The 27,687-nt window shown below is 42.3% G+C and overlaps 1 protein-coding gene across 7 annotated transcripts in view; it reads right to left on the bottom strand.

The window, feature by feature from the left end:
* Positions 1-13,961, bottom strand: part of MBNL2 (muscleblind like splicing regulator 2) — a 161,888-nt gene extending 147,927 nt beyond the window's left edge. Inside the window, exon 1 of one of the 7 annotated variants that reach the window (XM_038569890.1) lies at positions 13,503-13,961. The gene's annotated coding sequence lies outside the window, so the exon portion shown is untranslated. The remainder of the gene's footprint in view (positions 1-13,502) is intronic. The other 6 variants (XM_038569886.1, XM_038569893.1, XM_038569891.1 and 3 more) reach the window with 6 other exon arrangements.
* Between the last annotated feature and the right edge of the window lie 13,726 nt (positions 13,962-27,687).

Raw genomic sequence — 27,687 nt, 5'->3', positions numbered from 1 at the left:
ATTAAGAAGGCAAATTTTCAGCTTGGAAGAGAGTGCTGGCTGGGTTTAGGGACATTAATAAAACTAGTAGTAAAAAGGAGGGGGAAAAAAAAGAGGCAGAGACAGGACCTGGGGAGCTTTCGGTTAAATTTCAACCTGAGAATTCTCCTAAGCAAAACCGGGAGCACTGGGTGTTATTCTGTAGGTTGGCAAATTGAACACCAATAAAAAATAAATTTATTATTAAAAAAAAGGGGGGGGGAGGCTTTCTTAACTCAAGTCTGAGAGCCTCTGAACAGGGTTTTCTCTAGATGGAAACCTGGCCAGCTAGTCGGGAAGTCGTTGGCCAGCCCTTCCTTTGTTTGCTCAGGGTGGCCCTGAGTGGGCCCACCCCAACCCCCCGCCCCTGTGGAACCCAGGGAGAAAATCCTTCCTGGTTGCTCCCTGTCGGAGGAAGGAGGGCAGGTTAGTGCAGCCACTGCTGATGGGAGCCAGGATTAATTCGTTCCTCTAGTGACCTTGGCATCTACTGATGGCGGAGTGGGTCTCCAAGCTGCCGAGGACTGTGCTGAGAGCCACAGAGGAACCCGGCTACAGTGATCACCGTTTTGTTGAGCTGAAAAAACAGAAACAACAAAGAACACCCACAACCTGTACTTGATCTCTGAAAACTGCTTTAGTGTGGTATTCAAATGGGGTGGATTATCTCTCTGTATCTGCATATATACTAGACTATATCTGTTGCTGCATGGATATACATTAAAGTGTATATCTGTGTATACAACTATCTAGCCTATGTATATATTAATCTAACTACATATATTAATTTAAATCTCTAGCTATCTTTGTATATATAAATATTAATCTCTATCTACACATATTAATCTAAATCTGTATCTATGTAGTATATCAGTTATTAAACTCTATCTCTACCTACCTATATACATAGATGTCCATCTAAATCTATCTACCTATCAATCATCCTATGGGTTTTGCAAGTCAATGTCCAGCATCTTGCCAGGTGTTTCCAAAAGCATCTACGGCCTATTGTTGGGACTGAAGACACTTTGAAAGCATTCCCCATTCCCCGAGGAAGACGTCCGTCCTTCCTCACTTTGCCTCCACCCAGCAGCTCTTCTCCGTTGTGCTCAGGCCTGTACAGAGCTTAGGGACACGAAGTACCCCACCCCTTCTTCTATCACTTGGTGAGGAAGTTCTGTTGAACCTCTATTACTTGGTTCAAAGTTCAAGTAAGATAGTGATATGGTCCACAAGAGAAACTCAGAGTGTCTTAAGTTGCATAAATAAAAGTATTATAGCCTAAGGGAGTTGCCAACTGCTCCTATCAGAGGACGCCTGATAGTGGTCGGTGAATTTGTGAAGAGGCAGGCATTTGGGTCACTCCAAAGGCCCAAATGAGGGCTGGGAGTGAAAGTCACTGGACGTTCACATTTCATTTCAGGACAAGGATGAATTTTATAATAAAATGTTATGATCTGGGGACATCTGGGTTGCTCAGTGGTTAAGAATCTGCCTTTGGCTCAGGTGGTGATCCTGGGGTCCTGGGATCGAGTCCCGCATCGGGCTCCTTGCAGGGAGCCTGCTTCTCCCTCTACCTATGTCTCTGCCTCTTTCTCTGTACCTCTCATGAATAAATAAATAAAATTTTTAAAAAATGTTCTGGTCTGTAAGCATTCTGAGCTAGTGATGGTCTAGTCAACAGAGGGGCAAAGCCGCACTGAGAACCTGCTTGTTGGAGCTGTGGTAGAGGATAGATATGAATTATGCTAGATGATCCATCCAATTCCTCCCAATTTGGGATTCCCTCTGATTTGCATTTTATGTTTATAGATTTTGTCAGTTGGGTGGATCTCTGGAGGAGGGGCTATTAGACTCTCGTGTGTGTGCACGCGCGTGCATGTGTGTGGAGGGGGGCCCTCCGCGGGCTCTGAACCGTCTCCCCAAGCCCCCTGTCTGTCCCGACACCCAAACACCAGAGGAACCAAGGGGCAGGTGAGCATCAGGTCATGGGGAGTAAGGAGTTAAGGAGACCCAAGCTCTCGATGGGTCCCCACCCCAGAGGCAGTGAGTCCCTTTGATCCTGACTTTTAATTGCAGCCTCGCTGCAACAGCAACTTTAAAGAAAAGCTAGGGAAACTAGAGATAGGGTTTGTTTTGTTTCCTGAGGGGCTGGTCTTTGTGGTGGCAGCCAGGAAGCTGATACTTTGGGCTTGGAGCGAGGGGCTTTCAAAAAGGGCAAATAAACAGACCTTTCTACCAGCTAAGAGCCAGGTGTGAAGGGAACCCCAGAAACAGTGGGCATCTATGCAGGCCCTTTACCAGAGATGCCAGGGGCCTCAGCAGAGAGGAGAGCCCGTGGGCCAGCTTGGGAGCAGGATGCGCCAGGGCACATGGGGACGGTGTGCAGGTGTGCCGGTGACAGTCACTGCAGGCCTCGGCGGAGGACGGGTGACACACCGAGGGAAGGCAGTGGACGGGAGGGGGGATTCCTAAGAATTGTCACAGCATACAGAGCTACAGAACAGCACATCTCACGTTAGTACAGGCCTTCCAGCCGATAATGGGCTTTTACATATGGTATTATCTATTTAAGGTATCTATAAGTTGACATCCTTAGGGTCTTTAAGCTTCTTACACACGCGCACGCGCACACACACAGGAGATTCAAGAGTCAAAAGAAGGCCGACTAATGACAATGAGTAACGGAGAGAAAGCTCTAGCCATCCCCAGTGATTTATCAAGTCCCTTTGCGAGGAGGGGCTCCTGGCTGCAACTGAACTCACGCCTGCACAGTACACCAGTAACTGCTTGTTTGTGCTCCGCCTGACTGTTGAGTGAGTTTGGCCAGCAGTATGTGCAAAGGCAAGAGAAGTTTCTCTTCTCTCCAAACCCCTAAGGAAGCACCATGGGAAAAGGCCTGGGTGTTTGGAGATCACTGAGTGGGGTCTCACCCCTGGCTCTGCCACGTGTTCGTGTGTGACCTCGGCAAGTAACTCGGCCTCCCAGGACTTTCTGTTCTTCAGAAAGAGCCTTAACTGAGTCCCTGAACATAAAGCTCTCGGCAGAGGGCTTGGCATATAGTAGGCGCTCAATAAACTCAATAGACACTTGTTTCCTTTCATTCCTAAAAGGTTATTGGTAAATTAAAAATACATAAAAACACTGGCCATCTGTGTGTGAAGTGAACGGGCGTCTGGACAGGGAGGACTTCCTCTCAATCAGTTTAGCGAAACTTCTGGCCCAGGAGAAAAGCCACATGTGGGACACACAGGAAAATGAAATGCTCGAGGAAGGAACACAGATGGACACAAAACAAGGAGGAAAACTTGTAGTGACATATAAAACTGTCCACAGTCAGGCCTGGACATTTCCCTTAACTTACCACCTTAGAGGGCTATCGCTTCTAAAATTATCTTCATTGGTATCACAAAACGTGAAAACTAGGATTTTTATTTTTTATTTATTTTTTTAAGATTTTATTTATTTATTCATGAGAGACACACAGACAGAGAGAGGCAGAGACACAGGCAGAGGGAGAAGCAGGCTCCATGCAGGGAGCCCGACGTGGGACTCGATCCCGGGCCTCCAGGATCACGCCCTGGGCCGAAGGCAGGCGCTGAACCGCTGAGCCACCCAGACTGCCCAAAACTAGGATTTTTAAACAGATGCGATTTTAACTGCATATTCCCTTTCCTCTCTACTCTTTGCAACTCTTTGGAGAAAATGAGGGGGGAACGGCATTATCTGCACCATCGAGGGAGACGAGGAGCTTGTCGGTGTTCCCTGAACTGACGCACTGAGGGCATGAGGACTAGAGGGGCCCACGCGAGACTCCCAGGCCCCTGTCCTGGCCACTGTCCAGAGGAAAAAGAGTCTAAGGTTGCTTTTGAACACATAGATTTCATAGGAGAAAAGCATTTCCAGAACAAACATGTAAATAAACTCACTAGCCGTCCCTGGAGACGGTGAGCAATTCTCTCAGGGAAACAGAGTCTCTGTCCAGAGAGAAGGCAGCCATCACGAGCATGGGGAGACATCCAAGGACCACCACCCCCCCCCCCATAGCCACAGAAGCGCAGGAAACCACTCAAGTCCCCGCCCTTCGTCCTGGACCACAGAGGCTTTGGGGCAAGGCTCAAGTCAGTTCAATTTCGCCCCACTCTGAGCCTGGGAAGCCTGGAAAGTCTTAGTGTGTCAAAGATGTAGGTCCTGGCCTCCAGTCCTATGGAGCCCCCCTTTAAAACTGTGCTAGACCCAGTGGTCTGCTGCCATCTACATTTATGCCAGCAAAGCTACCATCGTGTTCTAGAGCCTTGTGGATGAACAGGGTGTTCATCATCAGGGAGCTCGTTAGAAATACACAATCTCAGGCCGCCCTCCCCACCTACAGAATCAGAATCTACATTTTTAATAAGATCCCAGGTGATTCCCTGTGCATCTGGAAATTTGAGAAGGGCTCTGTGGTTTACACGCTGTAGGTAGCTGGTGTGAGGACAACCACCATTTGCCCACTTTGAGGGCTTTCTCATTTTCTTGAGCAGTCCTTATGGCTGGTTCAGTAGAGACCTGCAGGATTCAAGAATAAATGGACTTCTGGGGCTGTGAGACTAGGATGACTGGTGTCCAGGGAAATCTCCAACCACTCTGGAATTCCCATTCTAACCAGTAACACCCCCCCCCGCCAAATGTGTATTTCAAGATACAGATGCTGAAGTCTTGATAACTGCTGATTTGAAGTGTTAAAACACAATAAATTGTGGTTATCACTGAAAATCTACTTTTTAAAAAGTCAATTGTATATAAATACAGCTACAAAGATTTCCTTATCCATCCAATATTCCTTTTTTAAAAAGGTTTGTTTATTTGAGAGAGAGAGAGAGAGAGATTGGGGGTTGGGGGAGGAACAGAGGAAAAGGGACAAGCAGACTGCACTGAATGCAGAGCGGGGGGACGGGGGGGTGCGGGCTTGGTCCCTGAGATCATGACCTGAGCCGAAAACTAAGAGTCTGATGCTTAATTGACTGAACTACCCAGGCAGCCCCCTCCACCCAACATTCTGTGACTCTCACCACGACAGTGAACCAATATTTGCCTTCAAAAGGGCCATGGCTTGAGCACTCCTGCCAGAGAGGGTAAACCACGTACAGTAGGATAATGCATTGTGGGAGGCTACACTGTCATCCCATGGAACCACAGGCTGAGGCATGGTGTTAAGACTTGGTATTCATTTTTTGGTTAACAATTTTGCTCCTTTGTGGGTATTTATATTCTTGATTCTTTGCCAGCTCCTATTCTCTTCTAGGCCTCTGGCAGTCCTCCCCAGAGCACATCCTTGATCATCTGCCTGTCTCCAGTTATGGTCCCTTTGCCCTGGAGGTTGCGAGCATCCATGGTCTCAATTATGATTTCAACACAGGTATGCCTCGATTTACATCTGAAACCTTGCATCTAAGCTGTTGTCCATTCCCACATTGTCAAATGTCTACGGGATAGCCCATTTGGATGACCCATAATTAGCTAAAGCACCATGACCAGAACCCAAAATTCATCACCTCCTTCCATTTCTCCACTGCATTCCTATTGGTTGGTCCCTTTTTTCTATCTACCCCAATTTTCTCTTAGGGTTCTGTCGATATTTCTCCTTTAGAAACTCCAGGGTCCTTTTGGCTTTTCTAAGCTCTCAGTATCTTCTCTTACTTTCCCTTCAGGACACCTTTTGAATTTGCCCTTTCTCCCTCCATCTTCTCACTGCTCTTCCAATTCAACTCTTTCCCACATCAAACTTAGAATATTACCAAAGTTTTTGGGGTTTTTTTTGTTTTTTTGCCAAACCTCTAACCCTATCTTACAAGTCATAATTGTGCACTTTTAAAGCATTAGATGTGATGTTATCAGTAACAAAATTAAACCCTTCCTTATATCTCTTCAGACCTTCCATATTCTGATTTTCCCAGTAAACCTATATCCCACTGCTCCCCAACATTTCATCTTTGTCCTCCAAGGACAAGTTTCCACACTGTCCTCTACATCGCCTCATGCTGTTCCTCCCTCTGGAGATGACCTTCCCCTCTCTGATTTTGACTACTGTCCTCTCCCAACTTTTTTGAACATATCCCCATATCAGAAAAATACTTTTGGGATCCCTGGGTGGCGCAGCAGTTTGGCGCCTGCCTTTGGCCCAGGGCGCGATCCTGGAGACCCAGGATCGAATCCCACATCGGGCTCCCGGTGCATGGAGCCTGCTTCTCCCTCTGCCTATGTCTCTGCCTCTCTCTCTCTCTCTCTCTGTGTGTGTGTGTGTGACTATCATAAATAAATTTAAAAAATCAAAAATAAAAAAAATAAAAAAAATAAAAATACTTTTGAGCAGGAACAACGGTTGTAAGGTTGTTACTTATTTATAAATGTTATACTTGCATAACAATTACTAATATGCTATATACATACAAACACATATGAAAATTGACATTTTAGGGATCCCTGGGTGGCGCAGCGGTTTAGCGCCTGCCTTTGGCCCAGGGCGCGATCCTGGAGACCCGGGATCGAATCCCACATCGGGCTCCCGGTACATGGAGCCTGCTTCTCCCTCTGCCTATGTCTCTGCCTCTCTCTCTCTCTCTCTCTCTCTCTCTCTGTGACTATCCTAAATAAATAAAAAATAAAAAAAAAGAAAATTGACATTTTAAAAGGATGAGCTAAAAAAAATAAAAAAAAATAAAAGGATGAGCTAAATAATGTATAAGATGCAAGTTCAGCTATTCCTCACCTAGTGAATAATCTTGTCCTACCTAGGCCTGGGGTATAGACATTCCACTTTAGAACCACTGATTGGACAAAATATATCCTTTCAGAGCTACAGGAAGCATCTCTTCCTCTATAAAGTTATCTACTACCCCAGCCTAAACAGAGTTCTATTTTCCTGAACTACCAGAGAATTTAAATTTACAAGCAGTAAATCATTGATAGAATATACGCTTCACCAATACTATTTAGTTGATTAATTGAAGCTTACATCTAGGATGCCAGAAATTTTATAGATTTTTAAAATAATTCAATATCTTAATTAAAAACATTAGTGTCTTTCCCAAATTGCTTGGGTTGGGCTCTATCCACTATGCAACATCCATTACAAGAAAACTTCAACTCACACTACAGGGTGATTTCATTTAAAGATTGCTTTATCTCATTGAATGTCATGTGCACAGATTCCTATAGCTTTGAGGACTAGCTTTTCTACTTTTTGGCTACTGAAAAATTTTTTTAACACATTGCTTAACTTCACTCAAGTTCAGTTTTTGTTTAACTCATAAAATGGGGACAAAAGGGGGATTTCATGACTATTAAAGAGATGATAAAAACGGAAATGATTTATGCTGAATGATTTAACGTAAGACATTACTATTATTATTACACTCGGCATTTTTGCATTATAATGTAAACTATATCAGGTATATCTGAGATTTCTAAAAATAATTGACCTCCTACAGGCATAGGAGGACTCAATGAGATGCTCTCATGGGCAAATGCAGTACTTTGAATTTTGGTTTCATTCTTGACTTTGGTTTTTCCCAGCTCTACAGGCCATTTGCAACCATTAATAAACTTTATGTTCTAGAAGCACCTCCTTGCCATCCATAACCAAACTCACCTTGCTACTACTGCGTCGCTAGGTTGAAGCAGGAAGCCAGTATAGCTTTTGTCCCCTGATGCCTTCTGAGCAGTCAAGCTGAGAAAGCAAAGCCAATCAACCTCTCTTCTTGCTCTGCCTGGCAACTAAACTGCCTACAGTACTAGTTATAAGGGGTTGTGGGGACAGGAGACAGTGACATGCATACATGTAACAGGGACACTTAGAAGTTTTTCCTGATCTTCAAAATTCAAGTCGTCTAACCACAGACAAAATAAAAATGAATAGGGCACCTGGATGGTTCAGTGGCTGAGCATCTGCCTTTGGCACAGGTCGTGATCCAGGGGTCCTAAATCTGCCTATGTCTCTGCCTCTCTCTCTGTGTCTCATGAATAGATAAATAAAATCTTTAACAAAATAAGTAAAAATAAAAATGAATAAAAGTTTTTTTTGTTTTGGGGGGTTTTTATTTTTATTTTTGTGTGTGTGTGTGTGTTTTTGTGTTTGTTTTTTTTGTTTTGTTTTGTTTTTAATCCAGGGTATAACTCCTCTCTTCAGGAGCTTTACCTAGTGCTCTGAATTTAGGCTCCTGGTTTTTAAACCCTCTTTTTGAACTGTTAATTGAGATAATGTCTGTGAAAGCCCTTTGTCAAGTGTAAGAAACTATACATATGTTAATTATCCTTCTGAAGACATTTGTGTGCTGACCTATTCTTATCTTGTTTGTAAGTATCTTGTTCCCCAGCGATTGTGGATTGCAAATGCTTTAGACCTAGGACCTGCCGCGCTGGGTGTTTCCTGGCTCCTCTCCGTCCTCTGAGGGGGGCTCACCACCCCCAAAGCTCTCACAGCAGCCAGCTCACAAAGATGCTCATAAACCTTAGAACTGCCCATCTGCCTGCCAAGACTCATAACTAAAAAGACTTCTTTAGGCTCATTTACATCCTGGTCTGCCCTCTCAGCGCTCCCCAAACTGGGTCCCTAACCTTGCAGCTTGTCTACACTCAGAAAATACATAGAGATGTTAGAATTTTAAAAAGGGGGGGGGGCGGGGAGGGAACCTGGATGGCTCAGTGTCTGCCTTCAGCTCAAGTCATGAATCCGGGGTCCTAGGATCGAGCCCTGCATCGTGCTCCCTGCTCATTGAGGAGTCTGTTTCCTCTTCTCCCTCTGCCGCTCCCCCTGGTTTGTGTCCTTGTTCCCTCTCTCACTCTCTCTCTCAAATAAGTGAATAAAATGTTTAAAAAAACAAAGCAAAAAGTTTATGTTTAAAGGGAGAAATATATATACATATATATTTATGTATATATATATATTTTTTTTTAAGTAACTTTTTTTTTTTGGCGGGGGGGTAGTTAGGTAGGGGGACGTTTAAACCTCCAGGGTCGAGAATCAGGTTTCCTTGCTGGGATTGGGAATGGCAAGATAATTGCATCAGGGGCTCCCCAGTTACCCGAGGCTCAGGAGTGTGGGAGAGGGTCTAGTATTTCCTTTTGGTGACTGGTGTTTAAGGCTTTTTAGATGACGCATCCATGTTCCCCAATCACTTCGGGGCTGAATCTCGGCTGGCTGAGACTGGGCGATTGCTCTCAGCAGTCTCATATTTGGGATTTTTCAGAGCACTCTCATTTGTCTGTTGTTCCTCTTACATCTCTGTATGTTATTTAAACAGCATTTATGCTGAGAAGCATAACAGAGGTGAAGAAAGTACATATAGACATTTAAAACTCAAAATTCCTTCCCTCATTCTCCCCCTGAACACCAAGAACTGTCTGAAACCTACAATGAATGCCTGATACTTCATGCGAAATTAATGTTAGCCAATAAATTTACTATAAAAGTCTTTACAACGTACAACTTTGCATCATTTCTTTCTGCCCCCTTATTTTGCACATACACTAAGTCGGGTATTAGGTCATTGACTCGTTCTAACCAAATAGCAAAAGCCAGAGAACCCAAGAGGTGTTTAATAAACACTTGTTGACTGATTGATAGAATATCCTGACCTAGCATCTCCTAGACAATGCATTCTTTGTCAGAGCCCTAAGGTAAGTCAGTAGGTCCACTTTTATGAGCAGGCGTTCCTGCCATGTCGAGGGGAGCAGGCCTACTGAAAGTTTGTCCACGGGCCTGTGGCTCAGGTTCACAAAAGAAAGCCTAGGGCTTTACCTTTCACACCTGTTTTCACTCTCAGCAAGAGGCGGGACTAGCCCGAGCTAAACAATGCAGAGCAGTTGGAGGCCTGATGCAGACCCAGCCATGACGCCACCTTAGACTCCTTACAATGAATATTACCACAGCTGCAACTAACAGTTTGTGCACATTAAAAAAACAAAACATAAGAAAAAACTGACCTAAGGAAAAGCAAAAGAAAAAAAGAAAAGAAAGAGAAAGAAAGAACAGAAAAAAAAAAAAGACACGAGGAAAACACAGTATTGCAACTAATTTACAAAGCCCAGCTAAGTCTTCCTGCCTTGTTCCTCCGAGAGAAACCCGAAGTGTGAAATACCAAGTTCCCAGCTCCCCAGGGCCAGAGATCCCTGCCCATCCGATGCAGCTGAGATGCAGTTGACCTGTCCAGAGAGGCTGCCTGGGGGCGTGACCCCTTGGCTTCCCTTCAAAGCCCCTTCCTCTCTTTCCTTGCTAGGCCTGCTGGCCAGCTTTGTGCAAGGAGCTGAGGGCCCTTAACCCTGGCTGCTCTGCCCCTGGGGTTCCGGAGCTCGCCTGACTTGACTCGACCTACGGCTCCCCGACTTTGCTCCTGGCTGGCCTGGAGAGCTTACACCCCGCACCTTCCTGCCAAGGCCCTCGCCCCCACCGCCCACCTGCTCCCTGGAGCTGCCAGATTTCTCCGCCTGACAGGACAGCAGTAATTGTTTCTGACCCTGAACCTGGAGATACTAAAGGCCCCCAAACTATGTCTTCAACGACCAACATGCCCCACAGCTCTACCACCTTTCATTACTCAGAATCCTTTACCCCTTGCAACGTTGCCAACCTACTTCTGCGCGGATAGGTTTCGTCATTTTGGAAAATGTAAACAAATCCCGATGCCTTCTTCTCCATCTTCTCTTGTTATGGGTAAGAAAGTGCGGGAAGAGAGGGAGCGGGAATGCCTGCAAGACTGAGGCATCAGGAATTCTCTTAAACTCAAATCTAAACGCTCGTCTCCCAGTTCTTGCTCGGAATCTTGAGTACTTGATCTTGAATCTCGATGGCGCTCCCTGAGCGCGGGACTGGCTGGTCGCCATGTGATATTGATTTGTTTTCACCATAGCAACAGCAAATTAAAACAACTAGCAGAGAGGAGGCAGGCTGTTAACCAGTAAAGCTACATAACCGGTATATTTTGCAAGCATATCCTCCTCTTATTTTCTCTCTTATTCATTCCACTTTCACAAATGTAATGCAAAGTCACAGCAAAAATAGCACGAAACGCTTTGGGCAATACAAGGCCTGTGTCTGAAATATGCTGGTTGGCACAGCTTCTAGTATACTATACCAGATCGATGGAGAAAATGCAAGCACCGACGCTCTGATTTCCTCGGAAATTTTATTTGTTGGTCTAAGAATAAATATCCCTAGAAAATTGACATGAGCACGAAGTAGAGTGAAGGGTTCTGGAAATACGACTATCTTAATACCCTGAGGCATTTGCCAACAGTTTCGTTAATACAGAGGTTTTCACCCTTTGTACTTTAAATAGCTCATTGTAGCAAGAGACAAACGACTTTTTTTTTTTTTTTTTTTTTTTTGGTACAAGGTCAAGGCCTCTCAAAATGCTAGCATGATGAGAGAAAGTGTAGCAAGTATTACTCAGTTCTATCAGGAGAAAGAAAAACTGAGGTGTATGCTGGCTTATTAAGGCTACACAGGCAGCACGAAAGGAAATGTCAACTAGAACCAGGAACTCCCCAGAACTCCAATCTGTTCTGATGGAAATTCTCTCTTAAAAGGCCCTGTATTAAGAACTAACCTCCGCCTGATCTCTATGACCATGGTTACCACCTGTGACATGGATTATCAGCCTGCAGTATTGGACTTTCCTTCCTTCAGCCCATCTGCACTAGGACATGGTGCTCTTTATGGAAAAGCAGCTGTTCCTGCCACCACGACCAGCCACGAAGTTGGTGGCCTAACCTTGGTCCTAAATAGTGGCTCTAGGGGAACTGGGAAGGAGGCCACAGGCACTGTCCACCCAGGTGGCCGCGCTGGGCTGTGCCAGGGGGAGTTGGGCCAGAAGCAAAGCCCTGCTCTGCTCCCCAGGGCTTCTTGCCAGCACAGCCAGAACCCTGCAGAGAACCTGCTCGGACCCGCCCGACGTGAGGCAGGTAGGAGAAGATGCCCTATTTATGCTGGAGATTGCTTTAGGGTTTAGAAAGGCCAGGCTAAAATATGAAGACATAACTCAAGACTTGCCAAGTGAGAGTCAGAATGTTCCTGGCCAGGACATAAAGCAATATTCCTCTCCACAAGCCTGAATAAAAGAACACACAGCAGAAATAGTTGGGGGATGACGTCAGAAGTTCTGGGCTAGTGTCCTGCACTTCTCCTTGAAAGTAAAAACAGTAGGTCTAGAAGAATCTACGTGGCATTGCCCTTCCTTAAATGAATATTTGAACTGGCCCTCACAAAACCGTCAGGATAGCCGGAGAAACTTCATCTTATTTACAGATTATAAGCATGCCCTCCTCTCTCTCTCTCTCTCTCTCTTTTTTTTTTTTACTTTATCAGCCCCCCAGATTCATGTATTAACAGATCCACAAACATCTTCCCACTTAACCTTTGTCTCTTAAAAGGACAGTGATGTTTCCTGAAGAACATTCGCGGTGGTAGTGGTTAGGCAAGTCAGATTTTTTTTTTCTTCGCTTCAGTGCTTGCTAACTATTCTAAAAATGTTACACATTTATTGTAAACACATGCTTCCGAGGCCTAACAAAAAAGCACAGTTTCCTCATGCCTGGCAGAAATTTAAAACGGAAAAGGGCAGAAAGAATTCTTTAACAAATATATCATTTCCTTCTCTTGGGCCAAGTGTGTTAAAAATAAATCTCCATCATTTCTCCCTGCTGCTTCTCGGCAAGAAAGTTGATATGGTTCGGCATAGCGAAGACACAGCCTTAAAAGCTAGCCTGCCCTCATTAAATTATTCTGCTGGCTGTGTGTTCTCATTAAAAATGCATAAAGATCAGATAATTGCAGTAAGCATTATTAACCTAGCTTTACTTTTGAATATAATGGTTCCACTTTTAAGCTGGAAACAAAGGCTCAGACATGCCAGAAAAAGAAATGTAAACATTGAACTACAGTATCGAAAACTTGTCAGAAAGCTACCTCTTCTCGCTAGCTTGTTAAAAAATGTGCTTTGGAAACTCAAAGCCCTGGCATTACAGAGCGAGGTAGCTCCCTAATTTCTAATAAAGAGACGTATTTTCAGCCGAACACCCGACCGATGATTATCGGCCACGAAGTTTTCTTTTTCTTCTTAATTACAAGCCCCCTTTCAAAGAACAGGGTCCACGTAAACTTTATTTATTCGGGAGTTAACTACGGCAGTGTGAAAATTTTCGATAGCAAGAAAATAAGCTCGCTCCCCAGAATTCAAATGGTTCTTTGGAATGATAAACAGATCTATTCTCCGAATAAAAACTCGTTTTATGCCTCACCCCCAGACAGGCGGCATAGAGTCAAGCTTTGCCATTTCTTTTTCCCCAAATCCGAATGTTACGTAAAACTCCAGAGTCCCCTGCAAGTATTACATTTGAATTAGTGGAATCCGGTTTCCCTGGCTTCCCTGAGCAACACACATGGAATGCAGCATACTGCAGCAAACTCTTTAAACATTCAAAAAAAGGGGGGGGGGTGATTCTCTTACCCTGTTTAGCTGTCCCTCTTTTTCCCTTTTACAGTAACCCCGGGAACATCTGGAAGAATCAGGCGGCCGAGGCTTCTCCGCTGCATCATGAGGAAGAAATTTCCATGTAAATAGTCCTCATTCCCTGTGTATTGTACTCTGCGAGCCGTCTGCCGTATCTGGAAAATTTTGCCTTCAGATGATGAAGCAAAGACAGTCTAAACTCTGTTGCTGTAAGCTGCAGCCCTTCCTCCCGGCAGGGCCCTCCCAGCGCTGGGCCGCCAATCCGCAGCCAGCTCGTCAGCCCTGCTCCTCCGAAACTGGTCCTCATAGGATGACTGACACAGCAACACGGCGCTTGCAGTGTGTGAAAACAGTGCATCCATACTGATGAAAGAGGAATTTCCCTCTCAGAAGAAAGCAATCATAGCACCAAGACAAAGTGGCACATAATTGGCAGAGCCGAGAGAGGGGTAGCTGGAGAAAACACCCTTGAAGACAGCCAGCCCTAAGCTTGCTTGCGGCTGCACCGTAAATACTTTGGAAAAGACCAACTCCGCAGATTCAAGAGAGAGCCAGGTTGCACAGGAAACCCAAGTCATTCTCCCAGTCGACAAAGCATGTATTTGTTTTTCAAGGAGAAACAATTCCACGTCGGCCGTGGGAAGGAATGCCTTCCAGAGCATCCTCCAGATGATTTCCATTAGGGGGAAGGATGTGTTAGCCCAAGTGCATATTCAAAATCAAAACATGCTTAACCCCCTCGCACACGGTTTCCCTGTAGAACATCTGTTACTGCAGTGGTTAATTGCTGTAGCCCGCACAGCTTTCAGCTAAGTTTTTCCACCGCTGGGGTCTTCAGTTAGGGAACTCTGAACAATGCATCCGATATGCACACATTACCCTTTTGTCCTGTTGGCAGGCACCCCTGAGAGGATTAGGTGTGCTTCCCTCTAATCCTAAGGGACCTCAGGTACCATTTGATAAATACTGTGCATTGGTCCATACTGTCACTAATGAAGCAGTGACTACAGGGAGGTATTCACAGCACAACGCACACGGCACATGGATCCAAGGGGCACCGTCAGGTGCCGCTCCCCAAAGGTTGTCTAGAGGTGCCGAAGTTCCCTGAGATAAAAAAGGAAAAGACAAATGGAAAGGTTAGTGTGGGTTATTTATTTATTTTTTCCCCAGTCAACAGTACTGCTGCATGCTCTGAAAAAAAAAACCCATATGGCATTTGGAAAACACAAAAAGCATGCATTTTCCTTACACTTTTGAATTTAAAAAAATGAAGTGTCAAAAAAATAAAAATAAAAAAAATAAAAAATGAAGTGTCATGACTCCATGACTATACCAAACCAGGAACAAAGCCCCATTCATCTGAAAGCTTGAACCAACACACTATTGTTTATCAGCAACTGCTCAATGCATTTGCAATGAGGTAAGAGTTGAAGTGGAAGGTAGTGGTTTCCTTTGATTTTGCTAACTGCAGTTTAAAAACGCAACATATCATATGACATATAGGCTATTTCTTCAATAGACTACCATGCTTTATTCCCCTCGGATTTTATACTTATAATGATGGTTACAACAGTTTTCATCCCAATGTAAATCCATCATATATAACTTTTAGGCTCTTGTCTACTATAATTTTTACTGATAATTTAAATAATCTCTGTGGTCAAACAGGCAGACAATTATTTCTAGCTATCCATATACTAAATATTATACTATTCTAGACTACACTAATATTATAATATTATGCAAATGGACAGTCACAGGTTTATGAATCTCCTCTTTCTGGTCTTTCTGGTCTCCCTGATTCAGACTACAAGACTACCATTCCCTTCATTTCACTCCTGAAATTTTAGTCATCTTTGACTCATTCTCCGACCTTCGCCAATGAAACGAGGTCTCACTGACTTTTCCTCTGGACTAGTTCAGAACTCCAACCTATTACCTGGATAATACAAATGCTGGTAAGTTGGCCTCTGGGACTCAAGCCTTCCCATGTTCAAGATGTCCCTGTGACGGGACAGGTTTTCCTGTCATGTAAAGTCATGTTCCTTTCATATTCAAGGTCTTCTCTTTTAAAATCCAGATTACAGACTTTCAAGGATTTTCATAATCTGGCTCCACTCTTTCTATTCAACCTCTTCTATACTGTTTTCCTAAGTGAACTTTCTGATGGAGTCATGCTTATTTCTCTGAGACCTGGTTCTAGCAGTCTATCCCCAGACCTGACTCCCAAGAGCTTCACTTAACAAAATCTTATTCAACCTTTAGACCTTAGCTTGCATCCTCTTTCCTCTGTCAGGGCTTCCTTCTCTCTTCACATCACCTTCTCTGATGTTCATCTCTTTTGAAAGCACACTGCACTGTTCATTTTGCCAGACCATTAAACCCCTAATGATGAGATGATCTCCCCACCTCAGAAAGCAAGGATTGCACAGTATATTAAGATAATATACTTAAAACATCTATACAGTGGCTGGCCCAGGATCAGTGTGTGCTAAATGATGGCTACTCATTGCTATTTCTACATCTCCGTCGTATCTAGCGACATGCCATGAGTAAACTTGCTGATTTCATGATTCCGGTCTCAAGAATTGGTATCATATCCAAAAACCTGATGGTCGTTCTTGATCCTCTCTCCCCAAACACCACATGAAATCCATCATTCAAGCTTGTCAGTTTCGGCACCTAAATATTTAGAAATGTTTCACTTCACTCCCGTTTCCACCAATGCAAGTTTGGTCCAAGCTATCAGTGTCTTTCACCATGACTATGAAAACAGACTTTTAGCTCGCTTCCTGCATATCTTCTTGACTCCTTCAGGCCCTTTCCTACACATCAGTGAAAATAAGAATTTGAAAATAGAAGTCTGATTATTCTACATTCCTCTGCTCAAAATCTTTGCTATGGAAGTTGCTGTGTCTTCTCCAAATTCCTGTGTTAAGGCCCTAAGGCCCATTGTGGACATATTTGGAGATGAGGTCTTTGGGAGATAATTAAGTCATGAGGGTGGAGCCCTCATGATGGAATTAGTGCCCTTATAAGAAAAGACATCAGTGAGAGAGATCTTTTCTCCTTCTCTCTCACCCAAGGGAGGACACGGCAAGAAGGCAGTCGTCGGCAAGCCTGAAAGCAGGTCATCACCAAAACCTGACCACACTGCACCCTGATTTCAGACTTCTAGCTTCCAGAACCCGGAGAGAGTACATGTCTGTTGTTTAAGCCACTCAGTCTACACGGCATTTTGTTATGGCAGCGTGGACTTAGGAACCAGATAAAAGTTCTCAACATGGCCCACAAGGTCCTGTGCTATCCAGTCCTGACCTACCTCTCTAACGTAATCAGAGGCCTTTTCTTCGGGGAAGCTTTCCTTGACCCCCATGATGAGTTTAGTTCCCACCTGTTGTTTTCTCTCACAGCCTATGCACTCCAGAGAAGTGCTTCTCAAATTTAATATGGATGCAAATCCCCCAGGGATCTTGTTAAAATTCTATCTCAGTAGTTCTTGGGTGGATACTGAGATTCTGCTTTGCTAACAAGCTCCCAGGTGATGCTGCTGCTTCTGGTCCATGGACTACTCTTTGAGTAGCAAGATTTTATAGATGTTGTTTACTGTATAGCACTTTTTATAGGGTAAGGGGATACATTTGTTTGGTAAATTACTTAAGATCTGTCTTCTCAACCAGCTAGCCAACATCAAAAGCCACTATTGTTTCTCCAGCATCTAACCTAGTATGTGACTGGCACATGACAGGAGATGCTCAATAGTAAATGTGTTTTGAATTAAGGAATTGATCAATACAACACATTGCAGATCCAAGCTGGGTTTTTCTTTCCTTTTCTTTTGCTCCTCTCCCTCCCCCTCTCCCCCGACAACCCTTCTTCCTCTTTTCTTCCTCCTTCAGTCTATAACTCAATAGTGGAAGCCCTGAAACTCTGGGAAGAAAATTAATATTTATTGAAGTCATGATATACTAAATGGAAAGGAGAATGGTTGAGAAACCAAATAGAACAAGTGTCAAGAAGATGATGAACTGTGTCAAAGTAAAGAAGGAGGCTAGAGGAATCAAAACCCACAAACATTTGTCCAACAAAAATTGTCAATGATCTCCTACAGGTTAATGAATTCAAGATCTAGAACTCCATCCCTTTCTCTAGATCTCTAAGCCCAATTCATCACTTGAATAGACCAGAGATAACTCATTTTCATCTTGTCCTTAACTAAAATTATTTTTTTATTCTATTGAAACACACTGCTCTTATGTTTCCCACTTTAGTGAATGGAGCCACCATCTTTGATGCCAACCTCTGTCCCACTACAACATCAAAATATTTCCATATACTATAAATTCCTATCTCTTGAATTCATCAGCGTCTCCCCATCTTCACTGCTGTGTCCTTCATTCAAGTCCTCATCCTCTTCCAGTCCTCGCCCTCACTTTTCACACCACAGCCATACCACAGCCAAACTGAAACACAAATCTTATCATGCCATTATCAACATAAAGGCACTCAATGACTCCCATTACCTTCAGGATGAACCCCATGCCTAATTCTCAAGTATACTCTCTCACCACTCCCCTTGAACTTACTTCCCCCTTACTTAATACCCAGTATTACTAAAATTAGTCTTAATCCCTAGAATGTGTTATGCTCTTGCTAATTTATAGCCTGGATTCCTCTGTATGAAATGTCTCTGATTCCTTTCATACCCATCTCCATTTCATACGCATCTCACATTTCTCCATCCAGCAATACACAATGTACATGTCACCTCTTCTAGGAAACCTTCCCTTCACCACCATGACTTCCTTGGCCCCTTGACATAGTATTCATCATAGCAACTATCACGGTCTATTGTAAATATAGTCTGCTTATTTATGTACCTCACTAGTCTCTGTGAGAGAAGTGACCATGTCTTGTTCATTGGTTTATCCTCAATATCTAGAACATATGGTCATATAATAGCAGACTCTAAATTATTGTTGAAAGGTTAAATGGATAAACTTAAAAATAACACTAGTAATAAAGTGGCAAAGAGAAATGCAGGGTTCAAGCAAAAAGTTGATAGTGATGGGGCAGGCTCTTGGGTGGCTCAGTCAGTTAAGCAAACTCATTCTTGATTTCGGCTCAGATCATGATCTCTGGGTGGTGAGATTGAGCCCTGTGTCTGGCTCTGCACTGGGTATGGAGCCTGCGTGAGATTCTCTCTGCCCTCTCCTTCTATCTCTTCCCAGCCTTCTTGCTTTCTCTTTCTTAAAAAACAAAAAAACAAAAAAGCCCAACAGACAAACAAGAAACCCAACAATGGATCGTGAAGACACAGGGACAATGGATATAGCCTATAAACATATTAAATAAAAAGACTAGAGAAGAGAAAGGAGAAATGATATAAAAGCTAAAAGGTACAGTGCAGTTAGGAGATCACTCCTTTTGTTGGATGCACCAAAGTTAGCAAGCTCATAGGCAAGAGGAAAATGATCTCTGATGATGTTTAAAATGGAGGTGATTTCCATAGAAACAGATTATTGCTTCAAGTGGAAAAAGATAGGTGTCCTAGAACAGATGGAAGTGCTGACTTGCCAGAAGAGATGGCTAGAAAGGAGGAGAAGTTTGTTTACAGCAGGAGAGAAGTGAGACAGGAAGGCCCACTGTAGATGGGCTTGGCCTGTGACAATTTGGTCTCAGGGCTCATTTCTCTCTCAGTATAACCTCTCAGTATCCTGTTTACAGTGACCTATACAAGTCCACTTAGTCCTTTGGTATATACTGTTTTTTTTTTTTTTCTTATTGTTTTATGTATAAACCTTACAAGTCCCTTGAGGGCAGAGACCATGCATTTAAGTCTTTGTATCCTCCCCGGTGCCTAGCATGGAACACTGCTGAATTAATTTTGGTTGATGGATTTCTACTAGAGAACATTTGCATACTTTAGAAAAGACTAGTGGCTTTTTGTTTGATTGATTTTTTTTAAATGTGCGAGTTGTTGAAAATGTAGCAGGGAATAGAAAAATTGGTTTTATAATTGTCAGAAAAAGTTATAGTGTTTTCTTTTGTTTCTGTGTAGAAAGCATGTTTCTTCTTACAGTTTTTATTTAAATTCAATTATCCAACATATAGTACATCATTAGTTTCAGATGTAGTTTTCAATAATTCATCAGCTGCACAGAACACTCAGTGCTCATCCCATCACGTGCCCTCCTTAATGCCCATCACCCAGTTTCAGTGTTTTCAATCAAATTTATTGCAAGGAAGGTCAACTAGTTCCTAAATTTTCTCTTAAGATCCAGGGGCATAAGCCTCTGGGAACAATTAGGACTAACATTCCCAGGGTAAAGAAAATAGAATGAATAAATTGCATAAAGCATGTAAATAAAATGATATCTGAGAAAACCTTCACATAAAACATGGCACATAATTAATTATTAATATATATTAGATACTACTATTACTACTACTGGTTTTATCATCTACTAGGTTCTAGAATTCTAGTGATATTTCCCTGAAGAGTGATTATGTGAAAAAATAATCACTAAAATAGAGATTTCCATACTTTCTTGATTTTTAGCACTTTTGATGTTCTGTGTTATTTTTTTTCACCATGCTCCTAGGCCAAGAGAAATACCTCTAAATGTTCTATTTAATAATTAGGTCCTAACAACTTAGTTGAATGCTTATGTTTTAACAACTTTGTAGCTGTTTGAAAAATTAATATAAATACTTTGAAAAAAATATTTTTATTTCATTCTTAAATAATCCTAATTAGTTAGTAATGGATTATGTGTGCCTTTGGGTACTGCATACAATTCTCAAAGCTTGAAATCAGACTGGAACCACCACTCTTCATTTCCAGTCCATATTGATTTTTGGGTGGTACTTGCTTTTTGTATTACCCACTGCTAAAACTCCAACTTTGCAAAGATAGGTGATATGAATGAAAGGAATATAGTAGGATACTCATACTAAAACTGAATTACCTTGAATTAGTAATTTGCACACTGTCTGACACATGTTGAGCATTGCTGTGTTTTTCCTGGAAATAGAAAATGTCTCACGGAACACCTGTGAGTTCACTGAAGGTTCCCGAGGTGACTCACAGCACAGTTTAGGAACCTTGCACTAAGGCACAGGTTGGCCAATGTCAATTGTCTCATTGTTTGGTTTTTTCTGGTGTCACACTTGCATCAGGTCTCCTATCCTGAGGTCCAGGAGCATTTGAAGTTGCAGAAAGAAAGCCAGGTCAAAGGTTGCTGAACACACCAGCCCTGAAACTAAGGTCATTTGAAAATAAGCTTTTGAGATATGGTTGAGGCTTACAGTTCTTCAGAATTTCAGATGCTTGTGGGGTCAAGACAAGAGAATATGAGACAAGGAAGATACTGATGCTGTCAGCTATTCATGGGGAAGAAACTCTCCAGTGACCACTGTCTTTCAAAATGGTGAATTCTGGAAATAAGTGCAAAGAGGAAGGAACAGTGAATCTTTTTCCTGATTAGTCCTCTTCATTAAGACCACACGTATCTTTTGCTGCCCGTCTCTACTTTTCTCCTAGGCAGGTTGGGGAATGGCCATGCTTCCTTCAGATTCACTAGAGTTTTATCTTTTACATAAATTAAAGGATGAGCATTCTTAGGCCCTGTCTCCACCTCCTTGTATTAAAGTGGTATTTCTGACAGAAGAGAATCCTCCCAAACCTGAAATGCCATAGGTGGCTGGCATGCTCTCCCTCCTGTTGGATTACTTGGAAGATTTTTCCATCCATTACTTCCTGCCCATCTTCTGAGTGAGAGGTCAAATTAGACACTGGTCCAGCAGCAACTGGATAGGAGCAGAACTACTTGCTCTACTTTTCCTTCCTTTTCCGTAGCACCTGCTCCCATTTGCCATAACATATAATTGACTTGATGTTTACTGTTTGTTGTCCATCCCACTTATACTCCACTAGAATATAAGCCGCCCCCTTCCCGCTGCCTTGTACAGGCTTTTACTGTTCTGTTTATTGGTATATTCGAAGTGCCTGTTATAGAACCTGACCCATGGGACTGATCATAAATGTTTGTTAAATAAATGAAGAAAATGTGCAAGAAATGAAATATGGTACAGAATGAGTAAGAAACTGTGTTTGAGGCCAAGCATCAAAGCACCTCCTTAGGTGCTTCCCAGGGTCATGAGAGTCATGTGTGTGAAAACCAGGGAAGAGACAAACCCCCTGATCAAGAACAACATTAGGGCCACCCAACGATGCATGCTATTGCAGGGTTGGGATTTTATGGTTGACCAATGTTCCATGAGCAGCACAGCTCCCTAGAAGGGTCTTAATGAAATGGGAATGTCCTCTTTTCCAGAAGATTGAGAAGTGGGTGGGCTTGAGGAAAAAAGGTGATCTCAGTGAGCTCCTGTGACTGCAGGAGGATGTGTGCTCACTGACTAGAGGAGAACACCGTCATCCCCGAGTGAAAGGATGCACTAGCTCTGGGAAATAAGTGCAGCTTTGATTACCAGCTTGCATTTAAAGAATGAATGCAACTGGTTTTGAATTTCTGCCATATAATGTTTATTGATGAAACTTTCCAGAGCTCACAGTCCCCACTCTGCCTCATTTGGGTCCTCCCAGGATTGCCACCCTACCTGGATCCACTTCTTCACTAGTCTGATTAGGATTTATCAAATACTTGCTACATATTGGTTCCAACAGAGACATGGATGATCTAAAAAGATGAGTAAGACACAGGCATGATGACCCCAGGGAGCTTGAAGAATTACACAGTGATTCTAGAAGTAAGATCTATGGACACTCATCTCAAAATGTTCCCAAAGAAAAGGATCCAGAGCCAAGTACGTTCGGGAAATGTTGGAATAGCCATTAAACATGTGCTTTCACCTAAGGACGTCGTTCGCAGAGCTTTTATTCTGGGAATGTGCTTTTGGAATCTCCAAAAAAAAGGATATTTAGTTTGCCACATTTGAGAATTTATTTTACAGACCTTTTTATTTGAAAAACATCTAACCAATATGATATTCTGAGGGATGCATTTTGAGAAACACTAGTTCAGATCAATCTTTTTTTGTTTCCTGTTCTTTGAGCCATACCCATATATGCTTGCCTCATTCAACTCAACATCTTTCTTCTGATGCTTTGTCTTCCTACTTTATAAAGCCCCCTCAACTTTGTAAACAACTCATGAGGCATCTACCATGACTCGATGCTACTTTCCATTCATTTTTTAGAACTGTGGTTCCAGGATATGTTGGCTGTGACCAGAACTTCACTGCCTTCTTCCGTGGTCAAATCTCATTTGCCCAGGTATTTGTGTCCTATTTGCTGTTTAGTGACCTAGGGGCATAACTACCCTTTCAAATATTAATCCCTGTATTCCAAGAGAAACATCAGTTTCCAAGAGAAAACATGTTACTCATTGTTTTCCTCTACCAAATACCATTCATGACAAGTGCTTTTTGAGAATTCTGACAGTTTTGGGGGCTGAGGCCGGGTAGAGACTATTTATTAAATATTTAAGTAACAATTACTATGTGTTGAGTCCAACACTATGAAATACATGCTATTATTAACCCAATCTTACAGATGGGAAAAGTTACCTGAGCATCTAAGCAACCTTTCTGAGGCCACAAAGCTAGTCAGCGGTAATTTCTTTAGCACGGCACCATGCTGGCTCTAAATTAACAGAACAGGTAACACACTCATCAGAAAGTGTCAAGTGTTAAGGAGGAAAAAAAAAAGATGGAACAGCAGGACACGGTAAGAGGGAATCAGACAGCGTGAGCAGGAATTGGGGGGATAAACTGCATAGACAGGACAGACAGCCTTGAGAAAGTCATCCCCTGAGAGATTTACTGAGGTAAGGAAGCATGTCATGGGCCCTCTGGAAAAGCGTGTTCCAAGCAGAATTTGCAAACTCCACAGTCCAAGGACAACTCTGGAAGACACTCTTGTGGGAGGGGCTTCTGTGTTCAACCACTCTGGCTGCCAGTTCGTCACTAAGTTCTACCCTTTGTTTCTTAATAGTATTTCTTGGCAATGCCCTGTTCTCTCTGTACGAACGGCACAATCCACTCTTCAGTCTGGATCAGTCTGGTTTCTGTCTTCCTGTCTTTCCACACCCAGGACACCCCTTACCAAAACCTTCCCTCTATCAGTAATCCTAAGGGGCCAGATCTTTCTTTTCACTTCTAGATGTTTCCCTATTTTCCCTTTCTAAATTCAAAAACACGGTTACTTCTTTTCAGGTTGATTCATCAAAGGATCTTACTCTGATACCCATTTATATCTCAGTGTATATTCTTGATAAATGAACATTTTCAAACTTATATAAAATGTTCTGAGTTTTCTTCCAAGAACATGTGTTGTGTTTTATAATAAAATTTTAATCTTTATTTTAAAAATAATTTGTGCAAAGAGAAAGCATCTGGCTTTGTTTTATCTGCTACAGAAAAGGGATCATGTCATGGATATATTCTTTACCAGAAATGGGCAATTATTGAGCCTTCCATCTGGATTAGAGAGAAAAACAGCTTCACCTTAGCAACAGCATTCTGATGATGATGTCATCACCTTACATCATTTGGTCTCATGTCACCGTGTTTCTTTCTCTAACATCTCCAACCTGAAAAACCTCGGAGCTTTATAGATTTCTGCATTTACAAGGCTTAATGAAAAAGGAAGAAATAACAGTATTTAAATATTCACTGAGTCATTACAATCTTGAACTCTGTCAGCAGGTCTCTCTGCTCCAGCAAAACAAAATGAGAATTGTTCTTTTTGAACTCACTCCAATTTCTGCCACTGCTTTGCCCACACCCTCCTATCTCCGAAGCTAATGCCCACAAGCTCCCTCTCTGTGCCCCCAACCTGTTGCATTGCCAGCCTCCCCAACAAGCCTGGTCACTTACAAATGTAATTATTCTATTTTGCAAATCAGTCCAGTCCTGAAGGGATTATTGGTGAGATTACAATCATGGATCCTAGGGCTGGGAGAAATCTGACTATTCATCTAGATTCTAGCCCCTTTTTTGAAAGCAAGGAAACAAACACAATGGTTGGCTTTTGTTAAACACATAAAAGACTCTACCTCTCTGGAAGTTTGTGGTTCCTCGAAATTTCAGTAAGGATTCTCCCACAGTGTCAGACCCCACATTCCCCATCTTGCCCCATCAGATGCCCCCTCTGCCGTCGCTGCCTCCCTCACCCCTGCCCCTCCCCACCATCTCCTACACACACAAAAATTCATACACCCCAGACTGAATCAGCGCCAAGAATCCTTCCTGCACCAGAAATTGGGCTGAGACTCCACTTAGAAGTTGAAATATTGGCGTTGGCCTCAAAATTAGCAACGTTTGAAAACTCCCAGTTGTGTGGAGTCATTTAAGTGATGTTTATTTATGGGAACAAACATTTGTATATATGACAGGAACTATTTGCTGTCAATGAATGGAAAACTATCCACGTACATATGAAACTTGGGCAAAATCAGGCTCTCAGTTTTGGAAGCCTCAGACCATGCCACGAAGACAAAGACTTCCTTCATAGGCTTTCATCACACATTAGCCGTCATGCTCCAGAAGTAATTTTAAAAGTTCTCAATTTGCTGGATCCCTGACTAAGAAGCACAGATGATATTTTTAATCTATTTTAATCTTAAAGTTATTTTTAACATAATTAAGCATTTATAACTTTGCTTTATATATACTTTGAGTTATATAACATCGCTGAGATAATAATTTGGACCACACTTTAAAAAAATTCTCTATTCTCAAGATTTCACATTTAAGTCTAATGTGGAAATTACCTTTTGGTTAGAAATCAATATCTTCCTTTTAAAGGACTTTTTAATACTGAAAATAGCAAAACAAAAGATTCCCAAACTTTTCAAAAAATGTAAATTTTACCAAATGAGCAATTAGAACACATTTTTCATACTGAATCAACTAATAAGTACTTATTGCCCCAATTAGACTAACTGACACCCAAATACGGATTCTATCATTGTTCTCAGAGGAGACAAAAGGGCTGCCTAATTTATCTTTATGTCTTCAATATTGGAAAGATTATTATTAAGCATTCATTGCACACTCTCTTTTGAAAAGCACTTTACGATAATTTATCACTTCATACTCATATTCAGTCTGGGAGGTCACTGTCTCTACCTTCATATCACAAGCAGAGACATTGAGCTGCAGAAGGTTGAAGACTTTGTCCTAGGTTTCTAAAAAATCTACTGGCCAAGGTGGATGATGGACCCCAATTCTGAGCAAAATTTAGGTCCCTCAGTGGCACAAGTACTCAAGACACACTTTAATCCTAAAATTTGAGCAAAGATTCATACTCAATTGACATGTTTTGGCAGAGAGTTGGCAAGCAAAATTTTGTTGGGTTCTTGCATTCACATAGAAGAATATAAGAAAGGAAGAAATTTTCCTGGAAACATGGAAATATAGAAAACTGCCCAAAATGTTCTAAAGGAAATACAGAGGTTTAATTTAAAAATTCATGAGTTACCCAAATCATATCCTCATAATATTTTAAATTCACTTCTTGTGTGTTTTTAGCTGCATGGGTGGCCTGTTTGATTTTTTGCCCCTTTAAGAACTCTGCTAAATGGACAAACCACTTACCAACTGACAGACCAAAATGATACCTTGTAAAAACACATTTTCAGTTAGTTTACTTAATCACTGAGGTTAATGTCCAGGGCCACTGTGTATGACCAGGGAGGTTATGTTTGGCAAATCTCTAGTCCACTATTCAGGCTACAGTCAATATTCTAGAGTCACCATTCTTGAATTATGTGCACCCCTGGAGTTGTGCAATATATAACCTACTCAACCATACATGTCTGCCCAGTTAACATCTAAGAGTGTGTGGGTAGATAATAATAGGGCTGGTCACAGACTTGCCTTTTTAGATAATCTTTGTGTTTTTCCTCTGACTCTTTACTAGTCTTTTGTAAGTCTCCTCATTATTTTCTCAATTCTTTCTCAGGCCCCCGACCCATATACATTAACAACTAAGACTTCACTACACTGTCCCTAATAGCCTAAGGACTAGTAACTAGAGTTTCCATATCCCAGGAGATCGATAAGATAAATCCATGAATCAGCTTTTACTTCTTGAGTTCTAAGAACAATCTAGTTCTGTTGTGCAATCTGGGCCAGGCTGCAGCTTCCTCAAAAGGCTCGAGTTCCAGCTCTACAATGGAATCAGAGGCATGGTGCTAGTCTCATTGCCTTACTCCCTAAGTCACAAAAACAATCCCAAGCACTGAGTCCTCCACTTATTAATTGGTGCCACTGGAATCCAAAACATTCCCAAATATTTTCCTGCTAAATAGTCCTAGAAGATGATCTGAGAAAATCAAAAAGGATTCCCTTACAGATACATTTAGGAAACACTGTATACTATATTGTTTACTTGGAGATTCATATAGCCTATTAGCATTTTAAAGGCTCTGAGAAGTCCTGCACGAAATAAGTCTGTTTGTTTATACCCAAACTTATTTATTTTTGGTAACTCCTGCTAATACCAATGATGCACTTGGGATATGCAAATTTGCAGAAAAACAAGTTCTCCAAATGATGCTCTGTTATATGACTTAAAACTCCTCCCTGATCTCACCCTCATTAATTAGCTAGCTTTTAACATCAATGATAGTGTGCAGGGCACAACATAGACCATTTACGGGTTTTCCTGAGTACTTTCCAGGTTTTCACCATACAATGAGTTGAACTTTGCAACAATTTGCATGCTGAAAAGAGAAGGGATACTGGCACTAGGGAGACAGGTGAGTAGAGGGAAGCGAGCCAGGCAGGTAACAAAGGGAACTGAGCAAAAAGAACCCTGTCACAGGGCCTGTTTTAGTAAATCCATCTTACATAAGGGGAAACTGAGGCTTAGATAAATTAAATAACTTACTCTAGTTCACTCTACTAGTTGAGCACATAGGTTTAACAGGAACCCACATTATTAACCTCAAATCCCATGCTCTCCACTTCATTACATTTTGCACAATATGACATTGTCATGAATGTTGCTACTATTGGAAAGGCATGGTGGTGCAGTAGGGGAGTGCAGGTTCTAACCTATTCCGGAGTTCAAGTCCCATCTCTCCCAGTGAGTAGCACGTGACCATGCCTGTGGTCCCTGTGCCTAGGATTCATCTCTGCAACAGGGATG

The sequence above is a fragment of the Canis lupus genome, chromosome 22, assembly GCF_011100685.1.
Source record: "Canis lupus familiaris isolate Mischka breed German Shepherd chromosome 22, alternate assembly UU_Cfam_GSD_1.0, whole genome shotgun sequence".
Lineage (NCBI taxonomy): Eukaryota > Metazoa > Chordata > Mammalia > Carnivora > Canidae > Canis > Canis lupus.
Note: the sequence above shows the minus strand (reverse complement) of the source record. Positions and strands in the feature narration are given on the sequence as shown.